Source organism: Panthera pardus, unplaced genomic scaffold, assembly GCF_024362965.1.
Source record: "Panthera pardus isolate Hobbes unplaced genomic scaffold, ASM2436296v1 HiC_scaffold_7, whole genome shotgun sequence".
NCBI classification, from domain to species: domain Eukaryota; kingdom Metazoa; phylum Chordata; class Mammalia; order Carnivora; family Felidae; genus Panthera; species Panthera pardus.
In genome coordinates this window covers 51,091,266-51,103,410 of record NW_026527002.1, presented here as the reverse complement: position 1 = coordinate 51,103,410, position 12,145 = coordinate 51,091,266, and the positions used below count along the sequence as shown (strand labels likewise).

The 12,145-nt window shown below is 38.9% G+C and overlaps 1 protein-coding gene across 4 annotated transcripts in view; it reads right to left on the bottom strand.

The window, feature by feature from the left end:
• OXR1 (oxidation resistance 1) overlaps positions 1-12,145 on the bottom strand; it is a 445,002-nt gene that overhangs the window by 289,787 nt on the left and 143,070 nt on the right. The gene's annotated exons all lie outside the window — the stretch shown is intronic.

Genomic DNA, 12,145 nt, shown 5'->3' with positions numbered 1-12,145 from the left:
ATTCAAATATAGGTGTGACGGAGAGAGAAGTCATGTAACTGGCCCAAGTTCACATGGCTGGTAAATTAAGAACAGTGCTAATCCAAGTCCAGATTCATCAGACGGGTTAGAGGGCCCCACACCAACATGCCGTACCTCTGGCCTCCTATCTCAAACATGCTACCATTTATTGAATCTGAACTGTGGCACAGGTAGGCACTGTTAAGCACTTCACAAATATCATTTGATTTAACACTTACAACAAACCTGTGAGCACAGCATTACTGTCATCTCCATTTTGCAGATGACAAAGCCAAATCTCTCCGTAGTTCAATAGTTTGCCCAGCCAGAAAGCAGAAGACTCAGGCTTAGGATCCCACACTGGTGACTCCAGAGCCCTTGCTCGTTACCCTTGCACTGTCTGCTTTTCAGTGTGAGGGTCGAACAATGCACTAGTGGCATCCTAACACTCTCATACTCAGGCAGCGCCAGTTTAGTGGCAGTACTTTGGTCATACAGCCTAAGTGTACAGATGAGCGCCTTCTTCAGAGCAGGACAGTCTTGATTTAGAATTCCGCTATTTACTCTCTATGACCCAGGACAAGTTACTGAATCTGAACTGGCCTCCTCTGAACTGAGGATAATAAAACCTACTTTACATCACAGCCCAGAAAAGAGTAGGTGCTTGGTATTCTCCTACCCACAATGTGGAGTGCACACCTGGTGAAAAATGGGATTTATAAAACATACCTAGTTCCTAATCTGGTCAAACAGAATAGCACTATCCAACAGCCATATAATATAAGCCATACACATAATTTTAAATTTCTTAGAATGCACATTAAAAAGAATTACTTTCATCAATATTTTATCTTACCCAGTGCATCCAAAATATTATCATTTCAACATGTGATCAATATAAAAATTATTAATGAGATATTTTGCATTCTCTTATTGAATCTTAGAAATTTAGGGTGTATTTTTTCACTTACAACACGTTGACATGAACTAGTGGTTCCTGTACTGGACAACATGATAACATGAAGACATGATGATTGCTATGGTTTGTGATGGGTTTCTCAATCCTTTTCTTTCCTTATTTTAGTCCATTCTGGATATGGGCGATATCAGTCTACAATCTAGTCCTTGTGTACCCACCTTCATCTCCTACGTTACCTCTATGCTGACATTCATGGAAGCAATTAGATTCACCGTTATTACAATCTATGTGTAAACAGTCTTCAAAGGTCTGAACTGCTCAATAAGAAGTTGAATGCTCGAAGTACTTTCGTGTCCTATTAAATGGCGCCTTGTATATGCTGACTTTTATATTTATTATATTTATTTATCTTTCTCTTTGCACACATCTCTCCAATTAAATGATAGGCCCCTTAGGGCTTTTCTATGCATCATTATAGCCCTAGCTTCTAGTACAGTGTCAAACACATACTAGACAATCAATGCATCTTAGGGATGACAGATGTTCTTGAGAAGTCATCTTGCAGCCTTCACCATATCCACCACAGTACCTTGCCACAGATGCTCAATTCATTTTGTCTAAGTGAATGAATGTTGCTATACTGGCAATTCAGTGTGAAAACATAGCCACCAAAGAGATTATGTAAGAGGGTTGTAGGCAATCATTTCAAAAAGAACCTCATTTGCCATCCCTCATTCACAGGGAGGTATTATCAGATTGGGATCATAAACCTGGGTTTCTGGTTCCTAATGCTATACTCTTCCTACTAGTTTATATTATTTCTTTCTGCTTACATTCTTCTGCTTAATTTCTCCAAAGGGGAGAGTACTACTCCCAAATTAGAAGGTCGAAGACACTGAACTAAAGATTGTTGAAATGCCAAAGACTATTTGAATTGGTGGAAGAGATAGAAAATAGTAGTGTAGCCCTAAAATGAAAGGTGAGGAGAAAGCCCATTCTCTGCTAAATATCCTTTATTTTGGAGATGTAAAGAGGAACATTTATTCAATGCAAAATATACTATGAAACATTCCTTTTTTTTTTTTTTACCTGAAGTTTAGAGAATGTCTGTCTTCTAGAAAAAATATTTCCCTGTATGTTGATAGCCTTGTTACTTTCGTTAAAAGATATCACAACTACACTGATGCTTTTAAGTGCCATTTCCTTAACAAAATGGCATAGTTTTTCACAGAAGCACCAGAAATTGAGAAATTATCTCACAATGAATTTTTAAAAACAATTACCTGGAGATGAAGAGATCAGTGTAAAGGATAGGAGAAAGTGCTTTGGATCCTTATATATTTGGGTTTGAATCCTGACTATGCACTTACCGCTACTGGATCAAAGGTATATATAATGGACAGATATTTTATTTTGTTCTGCTCACCAGTTGTCTCCTTTGGTGGGGGGTGGGAGGTGGGGGGTGAGGGGATGGAGAGTACAATGTATCACTTCCCTTCTCTCCATGAGGTTTGAGTTGTGGTTGACCCCGTGTCTCTGCCCCAAAGGGAGCATGTGATTCAGGCCCAGTCAATAAGAAAAATAATATTCAATTCCAGAAATGTGTAGGAACTGTGAGGAAATAGGCATGGATGGTCTGCTAAGGACTGGTGAGCAGGAAGGATGTAAGCTGGCAGCTGTTGGAAGCCACTCAGCCACCTTAACAGGCAAGGTAATGTGTGAGGTAGCAAACAGAGAGGAAACCACAGCCAAGAGATGGAGAGAGGGAGATCAGGTCCTTTGGGCTCAGTCATGATGGAAGCCAGTTCTATTCCCCAATCTTTACAGGGATCATTAATATCCAGGTTCTCTGTCACTTGAAATCATAAGGTCATGACAAAAACTATAAGTTATCAAACATCTCCTAAGCTTATATTTATTTTTTTTAGTGATAAAACAGGCACAAATCACCTGTTTTATTAGGCTCTGGTGAGAAGTAATTGAATTATATTTGTAAAATCCTAGAACATAGTGGGATGCACTCAGTCAACGGTGGCTGTTTGATTTTAAAAGGGGTAGAAAGTGAGGTAGCTAACCATTTGAAGCTAACAAATTATGTTTGAAATGTGGATATCCTACTCACCAGCAATGCAAATTTGAGCAAGACTACATAATCTCATAATTCAGGTTTCCAAATCTGTAAATTGAGAATAATAAGATCCATTTGATAGAAGTGTCAAGCCATTTAGAAATAACATATGTGGGTGGCTCAGTTGGTTGCACATCCAACTCTTGATTTCAGCTCAGGTCATGATCCCAGGGTCATGGGATCGAGCCCTATTTCAGGCTCAGCACTGGGTAGGGAGCCATCTTAAGATTCTCTCTCTCTCTCTTCTGTCCCTCTCCCCCACTCTCTCTCTCTTTCTCTAAAAAAAAAAAAAAAAGAAAGAAAGAAACAGAAACAGAAAAAGAAAAAGAAAAAAAAAAAAAATAACATATGCAAGGGCTTAGCTAACTGCCTGGCACATGACCAGCAGTCATAAAATGATAGCAATTGTTTGTTTTTATGCCAATTTCAATAATTACTAACTCCAATATATTTTATAGGACAAGCATTATAAATAGTATCTGTTTTCTTTTTTAGACAGAAAGTCATGATTATTTTAAATTTTTCCTTGGAGAGAAAAAAAAACGTCACGTGGATTTCCAAAAACAACTGGTGTGATTTTAAAACGGATGTAACATCCAGAATAAAAGAGTAAAGCCTCGCTTTTCTCTTAATCGATCTGACCATTTTGGAACTTGATTTTAGGTGTCCGCAGGATATGGTTGGTCCTGCAGAAATGTTCAACCACATCCTAAAAAGCAGTGAATGATCAGAGCATTGCAAGGTGAGGAAGTAAGTCACATGAAGGATGCTTGTCGTATCTGGGGCTGCTGAGCCTAGGGAAGAGAGGAAGGGGATGAGATAGGGCTTCACACTGCAGAGGTGAAGACGGGATGATTCCAAATGACTGGACAGCAAAGCAAAAGAATGGAGAGATCGTTTCTCTGTTATTTCGAGTCAAAATGTACCTACTTTCCCTAGCTTTGTGGTTACTTCTCCCCCCTTCACATCCTACATACAGAGAATGTACAGCTCTTCATCTGGGACATAAATCCATACGTACATGTTCCCAACATGCTTATAAAGTCACACAAACATACATGAATCATTCAGGCTGTTATAAATGGTTAAGCAGATGTACTGATATTTACCAGAAAAAGGTAGTTTCCTTTCACAGGATCACAAATCCACACGATTGAAAGTAATTAGGGAGAACACCTGCCTGAATAACTTATAAGCACACATTAGTAAATTATGTCGTAGTTTCTGTGTTCAAGTAGACTCTATAAATAGCAGTAAAATTCACAAGTAAGTCATTGTTACCAAAAAGAGTCCTTCAGGATCTGCATTAGTAAACTGAAAATAAATGTAATTTGCAAAGAAAATATTGTTACGTACATGCAAATGGGGTCATGTACAAGAACCAATGTCTTCTTTACCCTAGACTTTCTAAATCCAATTAGTCAGCAGGTCATTAACATTCCACCACTACATATATATTAAAAAATTGGCTTCTTTTTCCCACCAATACTATCACCTTATTGGTAGTTCTCAGCTGAGGCCAATTTTACCCCCACCATAGATATTTGGCAATGTGTGGAGATACTTCTGGCTATTACAACTGGACAGAGAGGTGGGTGATGCTACGGAGATTTTGTGATAAGAGGCCAGAGATGGGGCTAAATATCCTATAATTCCGAGCACAGCCCCCTAACTCCTCAACAAGGAACGGTCTGGCCCAAAACGTGAATAGTGCTGGGGTTGAGAAATTTTGCTCGTATCTAATTCACTGATGCATTTTTCTCCTCTGCCCCACCTTTACTCCTCTTCAATACTTACTCTCCCCACTAATGGTCCCTTACAATACACTTTCCATGCAGTAGCCAGAATGGTCATTAAAATATATAAATGTATAACATAAAAAATATATATTGTGTATACTTATACTGTACAGGTTGACCCTTGAACAACACAGGGTTAGGGGAGCTGATCACCTGTACAGTCGAAAATTCATGTATAGTTTTTGACTCCCCCAAAAACTTACCCACCTTACCAATGACATAGCTAGTCGATTAATAAATATCTGTATGTTTTATGTATTATTCACTGTACTCTTAAAATAAAGTAAGTTGGAGGAAAGACAATAGTATTAAGAAAATCAGAATGGGGCACCTAGGAGATTTAGTCGGTTAAGTGTCCAACTATGGCTCAGCTCATGATCTTGTGGTTTGTGAGCCTGCATCGGGCTCCGTGCTGACAGCACAGAGCCTGCTTGGAATTCTCTCTCCCCCTCTCTCTGCACCTCCCTTGCTTGTGCTCCCTCTCTCAAAATTAATAAACTTTAAAAAAAGGGGGGGGGAAAGATGAAAACTTTAAGAAAAATAAGAAGACCCGCTGTTCTTTGAAAAAAAAAAAAAAAACAGAGAAAATCATAAGCAAGAGAAAACTCCTTTACAGTATTTTACTGCATTTATTGAAAAAAGTCTGCCTATATGTGGACGCCCATAGTTCAGACCTGTGTCTGAAGGGTCCACTGTAGATGTATGTTATATATTCTCAGTGTATACCATATGTGCTATGTATTATTATATGAATCGTAGTCACTTTGCCATGGGGATTAGTTTGAGCTGAAGGCACCTGGGAAACAGCAAATGCATGAAAGGCATTCTCCTCTTCCTTTTTCTTCCTAAAAAGAAGACATAAAAACTCCCATAGCAAAGATGCCCTGCCTGCAGCAGAAGAGAAGACACATTCTTCAACCTGTAGTCAAAGCTGAGACATTTCTGTGCAAACAGACCTTGCTAAAAGAATTCTGGTCCTCCTCTGGGCCCCCTGTATATTTTAGTTTCTTGTCCACAATTGTGCAGCCTAGTATAAAAGCATGTAGTTTGGGCCACTTCTATGGATCTTCATTTCCTTGTGAGCGCTCCCCTGTCATGTAAAACGTACATGCTTTTCTTCTGCTACAGAAGCATGCTACATCAGTTTAATTCCAAGATCCAGCTAAACTATCCTAAGAGAGTGGTGGTAAAATTTGGCCTCCCCTACAATATTATTACTAATTATAATTGTTATGTTAATAGTCATTCTTAATATAATATATAATGTTTATATGGATAATATCACACACACAAATATAAATCCGGTCATCCCATTTCCCTGCTAAACGTTTCTAGTGGTTTACTAGAATATCTAGGAATTCCTAGCATAAAATGCAGGTCCTATCCAAGCCTTTAAAGCCCCTTGCTGTCCCACCAGACTTATCTTCTACCACTCTCTCCCTCACTTTCTGAGCCACACGGACCTTTGCATTCCTCCAGCCCAACAAATGTGTTCCTACCTTTGGCACCACTCACTTGCTGTTCCTTCCACTGCAGAGACTTTTACTACATGTCGGTATGGCTGATGCCTCCTTCACTTCTTAGCTCAAGTATTACCTCCTCAAAGGTTCCACATGGCCACCACAGCTCAGGCAATTCTACACCGTCCCACAGCCCACCTCACTTTCAGTCACATACTGCCCTGTGTTATCAGCCCCACCGCACCTCACTGCACCCGGGAGCATTATCTCATCTTAGTATTAGTTACTTGTTTCTTATCCCTCTCCCCAACTGATAGTGAGCTCACAGGGTATAGAGACCTCAAATATTTTATCCATAACTGTGTCCCCAGCATCTGGAATAGCACCTGATTCCTAGTAAATACTCAATAAATAACTGACAAGTGAATGAATTATATTTTCTGAATCCATTCAATTTTTCCAGCTTTATTAAGGTAAAATTGTCATTCAACTTTAACATTACTTTTTAATTTTTCTTCTTTTTTAAGTTTATTTATTTTGAGAGAGACAGAGGGAACATGAGCAGGGGAGGGGGGAGGGAGAGAGAGAGAGAGAGAGAGAGAGAGAGAGAGAGAGGAGAGAATCCCAAGCAGGCTCCACAGGGTCAGCACAGAACCTGACGTGGGGCTTGAACCCACAAAACTGAGATCATGAACTGAGCCAAAATCAAGAGTTGGACCTTCAACTGACTGAGCCACCCAGGAGCCCCTACTTTTTTTAAAAAAAAATATTTTGTTTAATGTTTATTTTTGAGACAGAGACAGAGCATGAGTGGGGGCGGGGCAGAGAGAGTACGGGAGACACAGAATCCGAAGGAACCTCCAGGCTCTGAGAAGTCAACACAGAGCCCGACACAGGGCTCTAACTCACACACTGTGAAATCATGACCCAAGCTGAAGTCGGACACTCAACCAAATGAGCCAATCAGGTGCCCCTACTTTTTAATTTTTCTAAGCACAGATCAACTTTTTAAATGTTGAAGGAAAGATTAGATTAACAGCTGTCCAAATTGTTACCAATTACAAATTAAGGAAATGGAACTCAGCTTTTTTCTTCTTTCCAGAATCATTTAACAATGAGCAAGGCAAAATGACCACCCTAGAAAGCAATTTTTTACATTCTCTAGTTTAGACATTCATAGCTTCATATTCAACACATGACATCACTGTTAAAACTATGCTGTTTCAAAGCACATTGAAAGTTCCAATTCTTTTGGAAATGGTCTATATTATGCCTCAAATATTATAGCTTTCCGTGAGTTTTCCCAGTGTCTTTTCCTCATCACTTCTTCATTTAACAGTGTTTAAAATTTTGTAACAACGTTGGCATTTCTTAAAATTTAGCAAGCAAAATGCGAAACTCTTTGAAAAGTTTCTCTGTGATTTAGTGGAATGTTAGTGTTGCTTAAGCCACTTGGGACTGTAATTCCAATGACCATATTGCCATACACACCCACACATGCATGCATGCATATAACACCAAAGTGAAATAATTTAATCAGAGCTTAACATTTACTCTAGTTTTGACAGTAGAACATATATATCTTTATGGCATGATACCAGAAAAGGATGAGATTTAAAAGATAACTATAATATTAAATTTGTTCTTTAAAGAAAAATTTTTGTGATGTTGGTCTTTTTCCCTCCTAAAATGACTTTTAGGTTTGCATATGGACATTTGATGGGTAGTAGACTAATCCTCCAAGCAAAAAATAAGTTAATGTAATTACTTCTATAGATGAATTTAACTGCTAGGAAAAAAAAAACACAAAGGTTTATTCTGTTATACACCTACAAGGAAAAACAAAGCATATTGAAAAGAATGTTTCTTTCAGCAGTGTTTTAGAAAGTAAAAACTAAAAGTAACAATACTCTAGAAGTAAAGGGATGAATAAACCGCATGGGGTAACATACCACAGTTAAAATGACTGGGCTGGATAGATGGATGGAGATGATAGACAGACAGATAGATAGATAGATCGACCGATCTCAACAGGGACCTATTTTGAAAGCAATGTTGAATAAGAAAAGCAAGTTGCCACAAGATGCATTCGGTGTGATACAATTATTATACAGTTTTTAAAAACACAGAACACCATATTCCTGTATTTCAGGGGCATCTACTTTACACAAGCCATTATTCTAGGCACCAAAAGGATGTAATCATAGAAGAATCATAGGAAGATTGTAATCATAGAATCCCTGACCTAACAAAAGCTTATAATCTTATAAAGGAATAAACAGCAAACAGATAAAAGCATGCAACATATATATACATGCAAATTCTGTCAGGCAGTGGTACACTTTATAGAGAAAAGTAAAGCCTAGTAAGGGATCCTGATGACAGTTCAACTACAGATCGATTGGTTTCCCCACCCCCACCAGGAAGTGACTTTTGAACAAAATCTGAATCCAGGCAGTGATCTGGTGGAGCCACATGATACAGCCACATGAGACAGGTAATCCAGGGGGCAGGACGAGCAAATGCAACGACCCAGAGATGGAAATTGCCTGCTGTGCTCCCTAAACAGCAAGGGGGACAGAGGAGGCCAGTGTGCCTGAAGCACAGAGAGCAAGGAGGACACTGGGAGGCTGGAAGTCAGGCTAGAGGGTGGGTCATACAGAACTTTGGTGAGTATGGCAAGGACTTGGGATTTTTATTCCAGGTGTGATAGAGACCACTGAAGGGCTAAAAGGAGGAAAGTTACAGGATCTGATGTTATGTCCTTGAAGGACCAATCTGGGGCGCCCGGCTGGCTCAGTCGGTTAAGCGTCCAACTCTTTGTTTTGGCTCATGATCTCATGGTTCATGAGTTCAAGCCCCACATTGGGTTTTGCGCTGACAGTATGGAGCCTGCTTGGGATTCCCTCTCTGCCCCTCCTCCATTCATTCTCTCTCTCTCTCTCTCTCTCTCTCTCTCTCAATAAATAAATAAAACTTAAAAAAAAAAAAAAGAAATGAAGGACTTATCTGGCTGGTAGGGGGGAGAAGAGATGGCAGTAATGGAGTGATACTGTGAGAAAGCAAGGAACAAACAGAAAAGATAGCAGGCACTGGACTAGGGAAGTAGCAAAATCAGGTGAAAAGCAATGGAACTATGATATGCTTTATTTTGGAGGCAAAGCTACACAGACATTTTTTGTACATAATGTTAATATGTAGTAAAAAGAGAAGAATACACATGTTGAATACAGATAGCATTGCCTCTGAGACAGGAGAAAGGGGAATAAGAATATATAGGCAGATTAGACTTTCTAATATTTATTTCTTGAAAAAGAAAAAAAAACTGTTGATGTCAACATGGTACAAGATTAACATGTGTTAATTCTGGGCTTCGGACACCCAAATGTTTACTTTATTATCTTTGTAATACTCTGCTTTTCATATTATAGAAGAATTATATCCTCTACAGAGGATATAATCCTACTCATGCCAGACACTGGTTCAGGTGCTGTGGAAGCTATGAAGTCCTCATCGAGTCTATATTCTGGGCAAGGAGGCAGACAGTGATGAAACATACATAATATAATGCCATTTTGGATTGGGGGATAGGAAGAAAAATGAAGCATGATGGCGGAGTTATTCAAAATTGGTTTTAGTTTAGTTCTCTTATAAGAGAAATCTAACATTCAGCTATATCTTTGTGGTTATAAATCATAAATTTAATAAAGCATCACAGGAACACGGGGAGCTGATAGATACAGGGAGATTAAGAGCAGAAACCCTGGGTTACAAGTTGGCAAGTGCTCCAGTTATCCGCTCTGGCTTAAAAAACAATGTATCCTCATCACCTTCATGTCCAGATCATTCTTATTATGAAGTCTCATGATTCTTCAAACCGGGAAATTGGACTGGGCACAGTGGAGATGGCTCATCTCTACCTCTTGACGCTGGAATTTCAGCTGGGATGGCTCTAAATGCTGGGGCCTGAAACAGCTGTAGTTCGTTTAGCATATTTTGCGTTTCCTCAGAGTGCGGTGGCCTCAGGATAGTTAGACTTCTATCATCTCAGGTGTCCAAGAATCAGTGTCCCTGGAGTTTTGGACAGAAGCTGCAATGATCTGTATGATCTAACCTCAGTATTCCTAGACCATCACTTCTGCCATATCCTATTGGTCAAACAACCCACTAAGGCCAGCCCAAGTCAAGGAAAAGCTCATTCAACTTCACCTCTCAATGGGAGGAACAGAAGGAATTTAATCTACCACAGCAAATTACCTAATGATTCAGAGATGCATTAATTGAATCCATAAAATGGAGCAATAATATTTACTTGAAAGAGTTATAGGAATAACAATGTATGGAAACTGACTAGTAGCTAACAGGATTATGAAAATGGTTTGTCCCGGTACCCTTGCCAGAAACTAACAAAATCTTCCAAACCATCTTCATCTGAAATGTGGGGGCTCCTAGAAATCCTTGAAGTCTGCTGGTACTGGAAGACTGGGATATTCATAAGAAGGCTCTATTATTTTTTCCAGAATTTGGAAGGCCATGATGGGAAGATAAGCTGAAATGCCAGATGGAAGACACTCCAAACTCTGTGCATCGGTCTTAGTTCTCAAAGTTCTATGACTTTTTTTTTTTTTTCTTGTGGAAAAGGTAGAGTATCATTTTACACCTAGCAGGTGTTGAGAAGAGGAAAGAGGTAGGCAAGTGAAGTCTTGATTCTTAGAATTATAAAATCAATAAAGTTTTCTTCCTGAAGCAGCTGTTAAAACCAAGCTATTTTGAACACAGTAACGAATGTTCCTTCACTTAGCTCTGAAATGAAGTCAGATAGGTAAAGAGCACAATTCTACATCTGAAGAAAGTATGGGATAAACATAACTTTCATTCCCATCTGTGCTAGGTACAACTGTATTTTTTAAATGCTAATTTCATCCTATTGGTTCTCTTTTAAGACTAGGCAAACTAAACTGGTCCATTGGCTTATATAACACATGAAGTTCCTTTCAACTCTTTGCAACAGGCCTTTGGATGTCTGAAAAATACATTCATTTTAAAAGGGATTATGACTTCAGGAAAAGTACTTAGAGAGGATAAAAGATACCAGCCTATTATGTAAATGAAAGCACTAAAGTTCTATCCACGCACACAAAGAATAGGCTACAGAAATCCTTCTATTCTTAGTTTCCATTTTAAGTGAACATAAATCTCTATAACTGTCACTTCAAAGAGAGAAATTATTACAGAAACTACTGGAAAATATTTACATTGAACATGAATAAGCCTTAAAAAAACGAATAAAACACTGGAGTACATTCACAAATTTACCTACCCTTCACAATCATATTTTCTTAGCAAAACTGAGAAACCCAAAGCAGTCTCGGAAACACTCAACCATGCCCAAAAGAGGAGAAAAAAAATATATACATATACATATATATACATACACATATGTATGTATGTGCATGTATATATATGTATATGTAGTCTAATAGTCCTCCCCAAAATGGGAGATTTATTGATTTCTGTCATAGATTGCTAAAATAATTATTTTATTTCTTCAGGGTCTACTACCTGACAGATGCCCTGCTGGGATCCAAAGGTAATTAGAAGAAATTCTTAACTATTGAGGAGCTCATTGTGTTGGGCAGGTATCCTCCCCTCCCCCACTGGGGGATATAGGGTGGGGAGTGAGGTACTGGGGACCAATTTTATCTAATAGGCCAGTCACTGTTAAGGAATTTCCAGCAAGGAAACAAACATGAGCAGATATGGATCTCTGCAAGATCATACGGTAAACAGAGGAACCAGACTGCGAGCCCCGGGCTAAGTGACTGCACAGCTCTGGCTT